The sequence below is a fragment of the Dermacentor andersoni genome, chromosome 1, assembly GCF_023375885.2.
Source record: "Dermacentor andersoni chromosome 1, qqDerAnde1_hic_scaffold, whole genome shotgun sequence".
NCBI classification, from domain to species: domain Eukaryota; kingdom Metazoa; phylum Arthropoda; class Arachnida; order Ixodida; family Ixodidae; genus Dermacentor; species Dermacentor andersoni.
This window is the reverse complement of record NC_092814.1, coordinates 12,891,747-12,909,480: the sequence shown is the minus strand read 5'-3', so window position 1 is coordinate 12,909,480 and position 17,734 is coordinate 12,891,747. Positions and strand designations below refer to the sequence as shown.

At 46.2% G+C, this 17,734-nt stretch overlaps 1 long non-coding RNA gene across 1 annotated transcript; it reads right to left on the bottom strand.

Annotated features, from left to right (window-relative positions):
- Window positions 1-5,198: 5,198 nt before the first annotated feature.
- LOC140215191 (uncharacterized) lies at window positions 5,199-6,441 on the bottom strand. The gene is made up of 2 exons (XR_011892134.1): window positions 6,042-6,441; window positions 5,199-5,311 (listed from the first exon to the last, which is right to left on the bottom strand). It is a non-coding gene; the product is annotated as an uncharacterized lncRNA (long non-coding RNA).
- Between the last annotated feature and the right edge of the window lie 11,293 nt (window positions 6,442-17,734).

Genomic DNA, 17,734 nt, shown 5'->3' with positions numbered 1-17,734 from the left:
TCTATTCCATTCGTCTTCTTCAGATGTTGTAGCCATGTATATCACACATAGATATACACTGCGTTTCTCTATTTCTAGTTTTATCCACATGTGTTCTTGACAGGAATTTTGGTCATCTCCAGTGATTTTCTCGGTGGCTTGTGCAAGGAATCTGACTCCTCCTCCACGTTTGGTACCCCTTTTTCTGTTTTGGCCATACCATTCTAGACCGTTGTGTTTATAGGGCTCCTCGTCATCTCGAAGGTGTGTTTCAGTCAGCGCATATAAATCAATTTTCTGTTGGCTGATATGACGTTGGACTTCTTCCCATTTCAGTCTGCTGCCACCTTGCATGTTTAGTAGGCAGATGGATAGGTTCTTTTGCTTGTCTCCTGGTTTTATTCTGTGTTTTCTATTTGGGTGCAGTGGGTGTTGTTTGAATTTTGTTGTGGGATTCTGATTCTGCGTGCTGTCCTGGCTAGCTCGATCCTCTTCTGTATGTTTTACAGGCGACTTCATGTTCGGCCAAGCGTTGTTGTCTTCATCTTGAGTGGTCTGTTGGCTGTGTTCTGTTGTCTTTTTTTATCTGTGAGGCTAGTGGCAAGTGTTTTTGTTTGGCTTTAATGAGGCATTTTACCAGTGGCGTCTTGTTTGGCCTAACTGGCCAAGTGCTGTTGTCATGGCTTTCAATAGTGTCCTCACTGCCCTCTGGCCTGTATCGTTGGGGTGTCGGCGGTTTTGTGATGTGGTTGTGTGTTCCCGGGAGTTGTTTCCTAAAATAGGAGTTATTTTTTGGGCTAGTAGGGAGCTCACACGGTTTCTTGCTGCTTCAGTATAGTGGATGTCGCCTCCGAGAGATGGCGCTACAAACATTTTCACCTGAAACGTTTTGCAGTCCTGCGCCTACGCTATGCGAGTTCTGCGGGTTATTTCACCGCATAGCGTAAGTTGTTGCTATCTGTATTACCGGAAAGGCGTAAATTCGCATTTTGTGCTATATATTAAAAAAAAGATTTACCATTGTGACTGCGACGGCTCGGGAGGCGTTATCGATGACCTCGCGAGTACATAAATTAGGGTGCTGGCTCGCCACCAAAGTGGGCAGCTTGCAGTAGTTCGTAGCAGTTCCTGTGACGATAATGTTAGCGCGATGATTCGTTTTATCTACATCTAGTACCACTAACCACCGTGTAATCGTCCACTGCGGTCCGCTAAGGCCAGCGTCGAGCGTGAGCCGCTCAGTGGACCGTTGCCCAAGCTGACCGCACTTGGTCAAGCTGCGGACAGTTTTCTTGCGCCATAAATGCGACGTGTGGGCACACATCGCCGGCAAGAAATATACGGCGCATATATTTATGAAAAATGATTTTCTGTAAAATATCAAAGAAGCTTATTTCTAATTGTACACAATAATTCCAGCAATGATTTCAACGAGCAGGCGACATTAATTGTTCTCTGAGCGCATAAAATTGCTTTTATTTTCGAATGCACTTTCAATTTCGTACATTTTATTAGGAACAGCATTGAAACAAAAACGGTGCACAATATTGTTGCAGGAGTGAAAAATAAGCAAAATCAGCCCCACCGAAGAATACTCAAAGAACGGCACAGATACCAAAAATATTAGAAATCTCACTGTTAGTGCATGCAGGAAGTATTTCTTTTCACAACAATAACAATGTTTACAAAATAAAACAAACCATTTTTTTTTCTAAGAGCATGCCTAAGAACATGGAGTAAGGCGAAATGAAATATATATATATATATATATATATATATATATATATATATATATATACAAAATTCCCATTAAGGGCAAAGCGAACCAGACTCCTCAAGAGTTCAAGTACGGTGTTGGTTCCTTCATGCCCTTTTTCATATGGTGCACCACCGCGACATATGAGCTTCACTCACGTTGACATATAATTTGTTGTTCTTTTTTTTAGATCTGCCTGCCCCCCTCTTCATTCAAAATAAACATAACATTAATTGAATTTTTTTAATGGAGCAAATGTTTTAAACATGTACTACACAGCTTTCTCATACAGGTTTATTTATTTTCCGATGCTTAGCTGCTTCCCTTCTGCTTGGTTGCTCTGAGTTGATGCCTTTCCTGAAAATATGGAGCCGTGTAGTTAAATAGATGCTGATAACTTTTCTTGTGACTTCAGCTGCGTGCTCATTGCAACCAATGTTGCTCATGCACCTTGCCCTCACGAGGGTGTGTATATCCATAATACTGTAGGCATGCAGTTCTTGCTTCTTGCATTCTGTAAACAGGTTTTCAAGCATTTCGCAATTCGCACACTGCACATGTTTGGTCAAGCTTCTTGTCTTCACGGTGTAAGTTTCTTTCCCACTGATGCTTCCTTTCTTCGTCTTGTGGGACGCTGAAAAGAGACGCCTTCGGTGTGTCTTTCCCTCGACTATAGCATGTCCGGCACCCTGGTGCAAAACAGTAATTGCGCCGGCGACTAGGCATAGTTGCTTAGCGCACCGCAGAACGAGCACAAAGCATGTCCGAGGATGTTGCAGAGACAAGTCTACGAACGTTGCACTTCACAAAAACAATCAAAATCAAGTCGATTCGCATCCTCGTGTGCAAGCTGCAGCAAGCGAATGGCAGTGACGGGAGCGCACGCGCTGGCACGGGTCTTCAGGTGGAACTAGTGTTCCTGTATATTGTCACGTGGTGGTGACGTTAAGAACACAGTGGCAATACTGTGAAAGGCGAAACTAGATTTTATTGGGCGAACCTGTGCCCACAAAACAGGCTACACTTATAGCACAACGAAAGCGGCGAACACAGTCGGCGATCGTCGAAAATCTGATCAGCGGGTCAAGCGCGTCGGCTTTTATAGAGCAGTCGTCGAATGTTCCAGACTAATCGTTCGGACCCGCGTGCCTTCCACAAAGTTCTACACCATTCGCGTCAGGTGATGAAATCAGATAACATAAGGTTCGGCGACAACAGACAACGGATAGAAGCATCGATAACTTTCCAGAAACGTCGGATACATGCAGGCACGTCCGTCGCTGTGCGATTACAGTTGTTAAGCGGCGAAACGTGGTCGCCCGATAACGATAAGTACACGTGTCAATACCCCCCTCTTAAAAAGCATCGACCCGATGCTGCAAACAAACGAAGTTAATAAACAAAACAACCCGCTTTGCTGAAACTAAAGCTCTACCAAAAGGCAGCGCAGCCGAAGTGGCGAAATTTTTCGTCGAAAACATCCTGCTGCGACATGGTGCCCCAGAAGTCCTCATCACCGACAGAGAAACGGCTTTTACAGCAGAGCTCACCCAAGCCATTCTGCAGTACAGCCAGACAAGCCACAGGAGGACAACTGCCTACCATCCGCAGACGAATGGTCTCACGGAGCGCCTGAACAAGACCCTCGCTGACATGCTAGCAATGTACGTCGACGTCGAACACAAGACCTGGGATGCCGTCCTGCCGTACGTAACCTTTGCGTACAACACGGCGGTGCAAGAAACAACACAGATCACGCCGTTCAAGCTGGTCTACGGCAGGAACCCGACGACGACGCTTGACGCCATGCTGCCGCACGTAACTGACGAAGAGAATGTTGACGTCGCTAGCTATCTCCAGCGCGCCGAAGAAGCCCGACAGCTCGCCCGCCTGCGAATCAAGAGCCAGCAGAGGACCGACAGCCGACACTACAACCTCCGACGACGCTTCGTCGAGTACCAGCCTGGCGACCGTGTTTGGGTCTGGACCCCGATACGCCGCCGAGGACTCAGTGAGAAACTACTCCGACGCTATTTCGGACCCTACAAGGTCATCCGACGTATTGGCGCTCTGGACTATGAGGTCGTGCCAGACGGCATTTCGCATTCACAGCGGCGCCGCGCACGATCTGAAGTGGTCCACGTGGTGCGCCTTAAACCCTTTCACGGACGCTGACGAACTTCGTCATTTTTGTTCTTTTCTTTGCTACGAGTGTTTTGTTTATTAACTTCGTTTGTTTGCAGCATCGGGTCGATGCTTTTTAAGAGGGGGGTATTGACACGTGTACTTATCGTTATCGGGCGACCACGTTTCGCCGCTTAACAACTGTAATCGCACAGCGACGGACGTGCCTGCATGTATCCGACGTTTCTGGAAAGTTATCGATGCTTCTATCCGTTGTCTGTTGTCGCCGAACCTTATGTTATCTGATTTCATCACCTGACGCGAATGGTGTAGAACTTTGTGGAAGGCACGCGGGTCCGAACGATTAGTCTGGAACATTCGACGACTGCTCTATAAAAGCCGACGCGCTTGACCCGCTGATCAGATTTTCGACGATCGCCGACTGTGTTCGCCGCTTTCGTTGTGCTATAAGTGTAGCCTGTTTTGTGGGCACAGGTTCGCCCAATAAAATCTAGTTTTGCCTTTCACAGTATTGCCACTGTGTTCTTAACGTCACCACCACGTGACAATATGCTCCCGCAGGGAGCAGAGTTGCGCATAGCTCCAGTTTATGACCCAGCTCTGCAGTGGAGCCACACCTCGCGCGCGCAGGAGGCAAATGCCGCGCGGTGTTCCACTTGCTTTTTCAGTCTGTTGGTCGCGAGCTACACGCGGCAACTGTTCGCAAGCGCTGAGCAAGATGACACTTTTTAATGCAGGCTAAGCTCGAGCGGTTGGCATAGCCGGAGAGCTGTCAACCCCCCGAAATTTTTAATTTCTCTGTACACACACACGAATGTACATATAAAGAATAGGAGCCCCCTCGATATAAAATCCTGACCACGCCCGTGGCTTGAACAGCTCGCGTTCGCGTGCAAACGCGCATTGCCTTGCAGCAAAAAGCAGTGCAATGTCTTTCAGTATGCATATGAAGTTTTCCCGCAGAGGTGGAAGGCAAGAAATTATTTAAAGGGCATGTTTAAAAACAAAACTTCATACAGGTGTAGTAGACAATTATGTGAGCACATTTTGGCTGCCGAAACGAGACGAATAATGAATGTCACCAACAGAACTATCGTGGCTGCAATTATGTCAGTGACCGTTGACCGTCATTCATCACTTAACGTCGTTCCCAGCAGCTGCACGTTTTCAATGTACGCGGTGCAGACACGTAAATTTAAACGCATTTCAAATGTTCATGTGCGCACATCTTATGCAAAGCTTATTTTTATGATTAATTCCGCAAACTTAACAGCTGCTTCGTAGCAGCAAATCTGCAAGTGGAAAAAGATTCAACATGCACGAGCTTCTAGATCAAATTTATTTCGTACAAGGGAATGGATGAGCAATGGCTGGTGGCGTCAGGGAATGAGTGCTGGTTCTTGGAGCCTTGGGGGGCAGAATTCAAAGCCACTGGAAAGACAAGTTATTAAGAGTAACAACAGGTTATTTTTATTGGACGAATCACATAAGATGACAAACTGGCAAAATAATTATTCGCACATTGCAGACTGCAATATGACAGCACATTTTTCTTTATCTCTTTATACTACTATACTACTCAGGTTAATTTACTATAACACAGCGCTTATTAAACGTACAAAAATAATTTCACATTCCTCACGTCGACTATAAGGCTGATCGAACAAGCAACCTATTGCGGGCAGTAAATGCTGAATAAGCTATCGCAGCTGTCTCATAAGCGGGAGAGCACGGCGTTTTCGCTTACTACAAAACAATGAACACAAACACATCAATCGACCTTACACGAAAAATTAGAACGCCGACAAAAAATTTAAAGAAATAACGGAGCAGAGAAAAACCAGGATGCAGCGGGCAAATTGTACGTGTTAGTATTTACTCTGTTCTGAACACACTTTTCTGGAGCCGCATAGTCAGAACAATCGTAAAACCAACAAACGAATTGAGCGAGTTGGTAAGTTAACATTCTTGGCGTATATGTGCAGCGCAACACCACCGTGCCATCCTTTCTTTGTACCGCATCTGTGTCGCGCTGCACATACACACCAAGAATTACACAAGTGAACAACCTCTCATGCCAGGCGTACGCATTTCAGCGTACACGTGTACAGGAGTTTTACTCGAGATAAATGCCGCTTTAGTCTAAACAAGCCGAACTCACCTCTGTAAACAAGGCGAACGGACCTCGCGTATCCTGGTCCCTTTCGGAGCCGGCCGCTCTCGTCCGTCCACACGCAACGCGTAAAAAGCTTTGCCACTTTCCGTGCGATTTGCACAGTTTGGTGCGCTGCAACCCGTCATACTGGAATACAAGTGTAAAAATGATCTGCTTCGTAGCACTTCACCAAAGTCATTAACTTATATCCTCGAGTACCGTACCAGCAAACCGGAGCCGATGGTTGCTACGCACGCTCGACGGTCCGATGATTGCAATTTCTATGGCACTGACAAACGAGTCGGCGCCGTTTCCGTAATGTTGGCCTAGGAGTGCGCAGTTGATCATTTGACGTCATTTTCCACCCCGTGATCGCGCTCGGCGAATAGCGTTGCGAGCGGCGGCGGAAAAGTTATGCGCAACTCTGCTCCCTGCGGGAGCACTAGGTGGAACTAGCTCCAGCGCCCCTAGCGGCCTCCTGCTCCGGCGACATGCGCGGCTTCAGCCGCAAGCGTGCGCCGTATAGGGCAGAGAGCACACTACCCAATATTCTAGTACACTGTACTAGTACACTGTACTAGTGGTATTCATGGGGATGCCGGTATATTGTGACTTCGGATTGGCATCGTCCTCAGAGAGCCAGGCAAGCCCCATTCCGTCTGTCACAATGATTCATTTTCTACTGAAACAGCACGTAAGAAGCTGTTTTGGCTTTATTATTACACAAAAGCATGTTTTGCTTAACTATAAAAACTTGTTATTGCACGTACAATTATATGACACGTAAAAAAGTATCAGCGGGCCGCTAAAGTTGGAGAACTAACGACAAGAGTCGCGCTCGCTTTGAACAGTTTGTCGTTTGTTCTTGTTTTTCTTCGCTTGGTCATCTAATGTAGGAGAGTAAAGATGTAATATGCATGAATGAAAACATTTTATGAAGATTTTACTTTAAGAACGCTTTATTTGTGTAGCCATATCCACGTTTTAGACGAGGCCTCTTACAACACCAGCCAACAGAAGCCTCGCAGACACATATATACCGTCATTACAGTGTACTAGATAGGGGTAGTGTTCAGACGGCGCAGCGGCCACGCACTGCTTTGAAGCCGGGAGCGTAGACAGGTCCCGGATGTATGCGGCGGCGCTGCAGTCGCACGGGCTATACGGACGCGTTCTCCGTGTGTTGCGGCCGTTGGAAGTGTGCTTGCCGAGTTCTGCCTTGCTTGTGTTGAAACGCGGTATTTCGGTCGCTCTGGCCGTGTGGTATCTTGTTGCACGCAGTGTTTGCGAGTTAGAGCCAATGCCTAATCGCCGCCGGCAACGTCATTGCTTTGCGCCGGGGTGCAACACCGGCTACAAGTGGGCCCAAGGCGAGCAGCCTTCCCTGTTCGCCGTGCCAAAAGATGAAGAAAGAAGAAAGGTATGGGAACGAAGCCTGCATCGCAAAGATAAGGTGCTTGATGAAAGTTGCTCGGTCTGCGAGCGTCATTTCGAGCCTTCTTGCATCTTGCGAGATTACGTCCATATTATAGACGGGAAAGAGGTACGCACGCCGCGAGGAAAGCCAGAGTTGCTGCCGGATGCCGTACCTACGCTCCTACCAAACACGCCCGCCTATTTATCGAAGAAGACGGTAAAGCCTCGGGCGCCAAGAAAGCGGAAGAACTCCACGGTATGTTGTGCTGATTCAAAGAGGCCTTCTACTGAGCAAAACAGCCACAATAGTACTGAAAACGAACTCGCTCCACTTGGTACTCCAGATTTGCAAGACGACGCACCGGAATCAGAGCTGTTCGAAGCAAATTATTCGTTATCCCTTCGCGCTCTCGATGTGCCTTCTGTGTACTGGAGTTCGCACAACGTACCGGGCCATAATGGATTTGTATACTGTAAGCTCAGATGCGCAAGTCCGAAATTGTCTGTGAAAGGGCGGTTATCTTTACACGGCACGACAGGCCTGAAGTCACGTTCACAGCGCATCTCTACGGCCTCATCGTCGAAAAGGGAACCGTTCTGAGCCGTGAACAAGCAGCGGACGTTCTCTTCAGAACCGATTCGCATCGCGTATGCCCTGGCACCTTGCCAACGAGCCACATGCCCAAGCACAACCTAACAGAAGGCCTAGAGCAACAGGTCACCATCCGTAATGGGGCATACTACAGCGAAAAATGCGCTGGAAAGGAACAATCAGAAGGTATGATTTTTTGTGCTCTGTACTTAAGAATAAATGCATGCAAACACGTGATAATTTACAAGTTCACTTACTGTGGTGCATGGAAAAGTTTTTATCAAGATCAAGTAATTTTGATTCCCAGAGTACAGTTTTGTTTTACTTGTTCTTTGCAGGACAAGCGTGCATCTCCTGCCGGTACACCAGAAAGGCACTTCAGTCACGAAAATCAAGGCTGCAGGGATCGATGAGAAAGCGCACCCCAACCACTACTGCTAGACTCCGAGTAGCAGCACAAAAAAATAGGAGACTCCTTTCTCGCTGTGTTCAATTAAAAGACCGTCTGAAGCAAATGCAAGAGGAGAACTCCCTAAAGCCTGAAGAAGTTTTACAGGAACAGATTGCATCACTGCCTCCGAAACAGCAAGATTGTGTCCGACAGCGCTTCTCAGCGGCCAAGAAGAAAAATGCGAAGGGTAATGTGTACTCAAAAGACTGGATCTTAGAATGTATCCTTATGAAGATGAAAAGTGCCAAACTCTACGAACACTTGCGTAAGCACAACATTCTCTCACTGCCGAGCAAGAGCACACTGAAACGTTACTTGAAGCTGTACAAGAGTGGTTTTGGTTTCAGCACTAAAATACTGAGACAACTCAAGCAAAAAACAAGACACATGAGCACTTTTAGCAGGCGTGGAGGGCTGTTGGTCGATGAACTCAAACTGTCAGAGCACCTGAATGTGACGTCGTCCGGGCATATTGAGGGATTTATCGACATGGGCCCTTTTACCGAAGGAGGATAGAGCATTCCCTGCGACCACGGAATGGTGGTAATGTTCGTTCCCTGTACTGGGAAATGGACGCGAATAATAGGTTGCTTTGCCACTCGAGGGAATGCGAAAGCGGAGCTCCTTGCGAAGATATTAATAGAAGCAACAGTATTTGCTGAAGCCAGTGGACTTGTTGATTTTATCACGTGTGACGGCGCCTCATGAAACCGTCGCATGTGGAAGATCTTGGGTATTGGTGTGGAGTCGGGAAAGGTCACCTGCAAGTCTGAGCACCCTGTAGATCCTGCTCGTCACCTGTATTTTCTGTCGGACTTTCCCCACTTAACCAAGTGTGTCAGGAATACATTGCTCAGCCACCCACTGAACACTCCGAATGGGATGGTAAGTATTTTGTTTTCACAAGTGCCACTTAAGTTCGGTTTGTTCCCAACTATTGTCTTAATAATTGCTAATCGATTTCATGTTGATGGCTTATAATCACCTGCAGATTAATTTTGTTGACTTGCGCTGAGCTAGTGAGTGCACACTAAAGCCTTACTACTTACAGCTATAATTTCAGGTTTCCATCCAACCTTTAAGGGAAGCATTCAAGATAGATAGCGGGAACATCACTCTGAAGGCGATGCCTGGTCTCACCCTGGTACATCTGCAGCCGAATGGCTTTGAGAAAATGCGGGTGACCCTTGCATTTCAGCTGTTTGGGGACCGTGTTTTGCATGGTCTGAATTTCTACAAAGACACGTTGGAGTCCTCGTGGGGGAAGATTGATGCAACGTTATCATTTTTAACGTAAGCAGTAATTACTACTTTGAATGTTTCAGGACAAGTGACCAGCGTGTACAAATGCGTTATTTTAAGACAAGTGCTTAAAAAAAAAGAATTTCGCACTATTTCAGGGCTATCAACCAGCTCATCAAGATTATGACTTCTCGGTTCCCAGCCAGAGCCCTTCTTCCAGGATCTGAAAATGTGAAGACTATGAAGGAATTCCTCAAGTTTCTGTATCACTAGGAGTCGCATGCAAAAGGACTTGGTGGCTTCTTGAGCCAGTCGACGGCAGATGGGCTCCGTGTGACATTGTGCAGCACTTTAGCTATGTTAGAATACTTGGAAGGAGAGGGTTTTAATTACCTATTGACATCTAGACTGAGCCAAGATAAGTTGGGGAACTTCTTTGGTATTGTGAGGCAGTCGTGTGGATCCAATGATCACCCGACGCCCTCTCAGTTTTTGATTGTTGTGAATTGCCTGTCTTTTTATAACTTGGCGAAGGCAATGCAAACAGGGAACACAGAGGTCAGTGATGATTTAGTATCGCTACTTCACTCACCTGATAATTTTGACAAGGAAGAGGACGTTGCATCACTTGATGAGTTAGTTGAAGCTGGAAATCTGACACTGGTGGAGCAAAGGCTACACAGTACTCCGGCAGAGCACCGGGCTTACGTGGAAGAAGGGAGCGATGACCGCCTCATCCATTATATGGCAGGGTATGTCACGCGGAAATGTTTTACTCGCAACAAATGTGAGGACTGCCGCTCTCTTCTTTTACAGAGCTCTAGTGTCACTAGTAGAGTCTCAAAATTCACAGAAATTTGTGACAGGGGAGGCTTGCTGTATCCCTCCAAGTTGCTTTTTGAAGCAGTAAAAAAACTTGAGGGAATATTTACAACCTTATTCAGCCAAGAGTAGCTTTGTAGCGACAGCATAGTCGATGTCATGATTCTTGTGAAAGCTAAGTTTGGATATGCCCTAGGCTGCAAATTGCATGCTGATGATTTCACATCAGCAGTTGTGCGCTTTTATGTGCTAACAAGGCTGCACTTTTATGTTAAAGGTCTTAATCAGTCAAGAGAGACGCGACGAAAAAGGAAATTGCACTTGAAAATTAGCCGCTGTTCTTAGCAGGCTGGTGCAACATGTATGCTGACACTTTGTGTTTTTAATCTAAATGCACAACTTTTTCTGGTGCATATAAAAAGCTAATTTTGTAGATATAATTAAAAAACGAATTAAGGAAATCATTTAAGCATATTAATCCCGCTGTAGGTCGCTGTTGTGTAGGCTTGAATGCAGTCGCACTGTTTTTCTGTTTTTGGCATGCTGTGTGTAGTTTTTCAGAGATCTCTCTTAGTTGGCGTCTTTCATACCTGTCTATTCCTTTCATGTCGGTGTATCTCATACTCGCACATGAGCCTGACGATCGGGAACACTTCATTGTGTAAATAAATAAATTTACGAATAAACTGTGCAAATGTATTCGTGGGGGATTCGCGAAACAGAATGAAAGAACGAAGGACAAATGTTTATCGCGAAAGAAAGTAAATGCCAAGCAGAGAAGGTCTTTGGGCCGTGTACGTACATAGTGTTTTGCCTTCTCTTTTATAACAGCAGCTGAGAAACTAAGCGCTTGATGTTGGGTCGCGGATGCCGCGGCCGCTTTTTTTATGAATGCGGACCTAAAAAAAATGTGCGCCTGGAATCCGAGTTGTTTCAAATCAATTCGAAGCCTTTTACTATGGTGCTATTTCCAGCATGAGTGTTATTTGCGGATATTAAACCCATTGATCAATCAGTTTTCTTTTTCCGTCCGAATAATTTCTAATTACGTGGTAGCGTAGCTCAAAACAGATTTAAAGGCTTTACACCATTACTTTGATGTCTGCAAAGCCGTTGCTGTCAGGTTAATAAATCCGGCTAATGGGCGTGGAGATCATCTTTTATATGAAGTGAGTGTCGGGCATGCATCTGATCATCCGCCGAGCATTTACACGTCTATTTGACTGTGACAGAAAATGATTACAACAATACTAACGCGCAGCGCTAGCGCTACGCCGTCGGTTTCGTACAGGATGGATGGATGGATATTATAAGCGTCCCCTTTGGAACGGGGCGGTGGGTTGCGCCACCAAGCTCTTCCTACTATACTGCCTAATATCCTACCTAGGTCCACGGCGGCCGCATTTCGATGGGGGCGAAATGCGAAAACACCCGTGTACTTAGATTTAGGTGCACGTTAAAGAACCCCAGGTGGTCGAAATTTCCGGAGTCCTCCACTACGGCGTGCCTCATAATCAGAAAGTGGTTTTGGCACGTAAAACCCCATAATTTCATTTTTAAAATTTTTATCCTACCTAGGTTAAACAATGAAAAAAAAACACACTATGAACTACCACGCCAAAATTTTCTGATCCCCTATTGCGAACTGTGCTTTTGTACGTCTCCGTCTTTTGTCGTTTCCCTACTTTTCTTCCACCAATCCTCCAGTCGCCTCTAACTCCTGGGTGTCACAGGATGGATGGATGGATGTTATGAGCGTCCCCTTTGGAACGGGGCGGTGGGTTGCGCCACCAAGCTCTTGCTACTATGCTGCCTAATATCATACCTAGGTTAACCAATGAAAAAAGAAAAAAAAAACACTATGAACTACCGCGTCCAAACTTTCTGATCCCCTATTGCGAATTGTGCTTTTGTACGTCTCCGTCTTTTGTCGTTTCCCTACTTTTCTTCCACCAATCCTCCAATCGCCTCTTACTAATGTCTATTGCGGACCTGTTTGCTTTACCACTGCTCCCGCTGAACCCAAGGGCTTCAAGGAGGCCAGTGGTGCCTAAATCGACCGCTGGGTAGACGTCTTCACATTCTAGTAAAATATGCTCCGTCGTTTCCCTAGCTTTACCGCAGCAAGCACATGCTTCTTCTTCCTTCTTATATCTCGCTTTATAGGTGCGTGTTCTAAGGCATCCCGATCTCGCTTCGAAAAGTAATGAGCTTCCCTTTGAGTTATCATAAATGGTTTCTTTCCTGATGTCGTTTTTTCCTCTTAAGTAGTTACTCATGGCAGGTTTCTTTTCCATTGCCGCCACCCATGAGATTAATTCAGCCTCTCTGACCTTCCTTGTTGCTGTGTTGCCCACCCCACAGGCCGCATACTTGCTGGTAAGCTTCCTAGTTCTTTTCCTCCACTGTGAATCAATGTTTTGCTTGTACAGATACCTGAACACTCTCCCAGCCCATTTACTTTCTTCCATATTCCTCAGCCGTTCTTCATACTCAATTTTACTGCGAGCTTACCTCACTTCAAAACTAGTCCAGCCCATATCCCCCTGCACAGCTTCATTTGTAGTCTTCCCGTGAGCGCCCAATGCGAGGCGACCCACTGACCTTTGGTTCCCGTCGAGTCCTGATTGTACCCCTGATTTAAAGCAAACAACCGCATTTCGAAAAGTAAGTCCTGGAACCATTACCCCTTTCCACATACCTCGGAGGACCTCGTACCTATTGTATCCCCATAGCGCTCTGTGCTTCATTATGGCTGCATTTCTCTTCCCCTTGACTCTTATGGTTTTTTCCTGTGTTTCCATATATCCATTGCCTTCGTTTATCCATATACCAAGGTATTTATATTCTGTTACCCGAGGTATTTCTTGGCCCTGTATCTCCACTGTATGTTCACTGTTTTCATTGAATACCATAACACCTGATTTTCTAACACTAAATTTCAAACCTAAATTCTTGCCTTCCTGTCCACAGATATTAGCCAGACGTTGCAAATCGCTTTGCTTGTTAGCGAGCAACACAATGTCGTCCGCATAAAATAAACCTGGGAGTTGCTGCTCTATTACTGTACCTGCCTGTTTGTATGAGAGATTAAACCCGATATTACTTCCTTCCAGCGCCCTCTCCATCCTCACCATGTACATCATAAACAGCAGCGGGCATAAAGGGCACCCTTGCCTCAGTCCCTTGTTGATATGAACTTTCTCCGCGCTCCTCATCCCTTCCCATTCAACGCAAACGGTATTTTCTAGGTAAATCTCTCTCAAAAGCTGTATACAATCGTTACCTAAGCCTTCCCCTTCCAGAATATCCCACAAAATGTTGCGGTCTACGTTGTCGTAGGCTCCTGTAATGTCTAAAAAAGCCACATACAACGGTCTGCTTTCTGCTTTTGATATTTCAATACACTGAGTAAGAACAAACAAGTTATCGTCCAAACGCCTACCTATTCTGAAGCCATTCTGAAGCTCTCCCAAAATGCCATTATTCTCTGTCCATGCTTGAAGCTTTAATTTGATTGCCTGCATTACTAGCCTGTATATTACCGATGTAATGGTCAACGGTCTATGCGAGTGAATTCTGTCTTTCTCCCCCTTACCTTTATAAATTAAATTCATTCTGCTTTGTCGCCAACTGTCTGGTATCCGTCTATCTTTTAAAGTTTTTTCAACTGCTTTCACCAGAGCTTCCTTACTTTTTGGTCCTAGTTCATTTATCAGCTTAACGGGAACCTCGTCTAGCCCTGTGGCTGTGCGCTTAGGAATTTTCTCTTCCGCTTTCTTCCAGTTTAAATTTGTCAGAACCAGCTCCTTTTCCTGGGTCTCTTTCATGCTCTTTTTTTCCTCAAATACAACCTCGTCATTGCCTTGGAAAGATTCGGCTGTTATTTTTCGGATGTAATTTATTGCCGCTTCTCCTTCCAGTCTGCTTTCATCTTCGTCTAGGATATGTTGTTGTATTGTTGTTGACTTCCTGCCTAATAATTTTATGTGGTTCCAAAATATTCTAGGTGCGGCCTTCTTTTTCTCACGTATTTCTGACAACCAACGTTCACTTTCACCTTTTAATTTTGCTTGCACCAGTATTTGAACCATAGACTTTTTCTCCCGGTATATTTCCCATTTACTAGTTACTTCATCCTGTGACAACTTCGCCTTCTTTGCCTGCCTGTGCTCTCGAGATGCTTTCTGTCGTTCGGCGATCGCTTCTCGTATCTCCTTGTTCCACCAGCTTTTTGGTTTCTTTTTTCCTTTCCAACGAACATGTTGTTACTCTTTCCGTATTTCTGTCGTTATTACACTTAGAAGCTCACCATATTCCCACTCTTTACTTGGCCATTTGCCAAGTTCTTCCTCAACTCTAGTGATTGTATTTGCTATTTGTTCTGCGTTCAAATTTGGACTGGCCATTTTGCTCTCCTTGCTCTCTTTCCCAACTACATATCCCATTTTCAATATGATACGTTTATGGTCACTCCCTATGCTGTTAAACCCTTCCTCATCGATGACCATTTCTCTCAACTTATCATGAATTCCTTCTGTCATCAGACAGTAATCAATGGTTGATTGCCGGTTTCCCACTGCCCACGTGACCTGTCCTTCACACTTAGGCCCTGTATTCACGATCACGAGGTTATGTTGCTCACAAAGGTCCAGCATTGACTTCCCGTTATTGTCGGTATAGCCATCTAAATCCTGTATGTGGGCATTCATGTCACCTAATAGGACTATTTCAGCACCACTCCCGAAACCCTTAATATCAGCGCTTATGCATTCCACTAACTCTTTATTCTTCTCTGTGCAATTTTTTCCGGTCCATAAATACGTAACACCCAGCCAAGTTTCTTTCCCACTCATTGTACCTGATAACCAAAGATGCTCTTGACATTGTGAATTTACTCTTTTCCATTTGGCTCCCTGATGGATGAGCGTTCCAACTCCCCCTCCCTTTCTTTCCGACTTAGTTCTGTTGCACCCTTCCCAAACATAATTCTCAATAACTGGCGGCTCTTTTGAGTCTCTAAGGTGCGTTTCTGTAACCGCATACACCCCTATTTGTTCTCTGTGTAACTGCTCCTCAATCTCTGCCCACTTTTCCTTTCTTCTGCCGCCCTGCATGTTTATGTAGCCTATTGCATGGCGAGCTCTTTTTCTTGTTTTCCTCCTTTTTCTATTATCGACGGCGATGCTCTTCTGATGTTCCCCTAGGGGACCTTCTTCATTACTATCTACTCTGACCTCCTGAGCGCCTGCGGGCCCCCTAAAAAAGCAACAGCGCGACCACCAAGTCGCCAGCCCACTTCTCGTGCTAACCTGTAATTGAAGTGGATCCCGTCTCGTTTAAAACCACCACAACTTCTCACTTCCCTGTTTACTTCGACAACCTCGAAGCCTTTCTCTCGGCTCATTTTCCAGATTGCCTCATTAGCAGCCACTACGGCTCTTTGTACGTGACTGTCACGCACAGGCACCTCCGGTACCGTGCACACCACGATCTGCACCTGAGGGGATAGCTCACGCAAGTCGTCCACCCCCGTCGCCAAGCGCTGGGCTAGTCCTGGCCCTTTCCTGTTTAGAGGACGTCATTTAGCCCACCTGCTACTATGACGAGGTTCCGCACGTGGGCATTTTCCGCGAGCTTTTCTTTTGCTCGCTCCATGATAGAACCAAGTGTGCGCCCTGGAAATGTCCCTACCGCCACTCTTTTGTCGCCTTTCACCCTCTCCACAATTGCTTTTGAGCACCCAGCCAGGTTTGAATCGCCAGCGATAATGACCATTTCACTTTCTCCTACCTCTCCCTGCTTCCCTTTGTCATTTTCCGCGTGATTCGGACTCGACAAGGGGGATTGTCCCCTGGGCTCCTGCTTTTTCCGCGTAGCGGCCTCAAGGTAGGTGCTGCTCTTTCCAGCTAACCCTTCATCACCCTGCCTGCGTTCGACGTGTTTCTCTGACCCTCGCTCGCGTGTTGCGTTGGGGGTCTGCGTTCCATTGTCACGCACATTGTCGTTCACAATGGCGGCCCTGTCCAGCTTTTCCTCGGCTGCTTCAAGCATTTTTTCAACTACCTTCCGTGCCTCACGCTCACTGTTTAGCTCATTTTTGAGCTCTTGCACCTGTTTGAGAAGCTCTTCCTGGAAAGCCTCCATGTTCTGCAGCCTAGTATCGACATCACATTGTGTGCCGGTTGTTTTGACGCCCTCTCCATTCTCACCGTATCCTCATCTGCCTTGAGGGACCCCCCCCGTACTGCCTGCTTTACCGGCTTTCTCGCCATGTATTGCACGGCTTTTTGCAAATACTATAATACTATATCACTGCAGAGCACGTGCCTTTTAGAAAAAAACGATACGCACAGGATCCAAATCCTCAAAATGCCGCAAAGCAACTGTCACCACTGTTTCAAAAATAAACAATGTCGCGGAGACCGAAGGTATGACACGCTCTCGCACGCGCTCAACCACGCGGCCACGCTCTCACTTTTCTACCAAACACGCACAGTAAAACCGCTAATAGCTATTTGTCTTGCCACTTCCAAGCTACTAGTTAAAGACTACAAACACTCAACGTCCCACCCGGCTGCACGTGTTGGAACACGTGGTACGAAAGGACGCTCTAATCATCCTGCAAAACAAATTTACACGAAGCACACCCGCGCACCCGAAATACGAGAGACAAAAAAAGGGAAGGAAAAGGAAAACCCCCCAATTACTATTTAAATGCCAAAAAAAAACAGCAAATAAAAAACAGGAGCAAGCTCAAAGCATGCACAAAAACTTATGATTTCGTCGTCGCCACGGAGCCCCGAAAAGCACGTCCATCCGCCACAAAATCCAAACGAAGCCCATGTTCCTACAGCGCCATCTCGTGCTATCTACGCGAAGCGCCTCAGCGGCGAGCGCCCCCTGATCACACTGCCCCTATCTAGTACACTGTACCGTCATTCCCATAGAGGTCATTCCCATGACGGCACGGCGCCCCTAAATAAACTCCCATAGACGGTGGCGCCAGATTTCCCTTTAGGTGTTATAGTAAGAAACTCTATGGAGGAAACGGCTGAACAACTGATACTTGCTTGTAAAAAACTTCACCCTGCAGTTGAATGTAACGGGGAACTATTCAAAGCTTTGGGTTTTAAAGACAGTGAAAGTGAAATAGACTTTGAACAGGTAGAAATA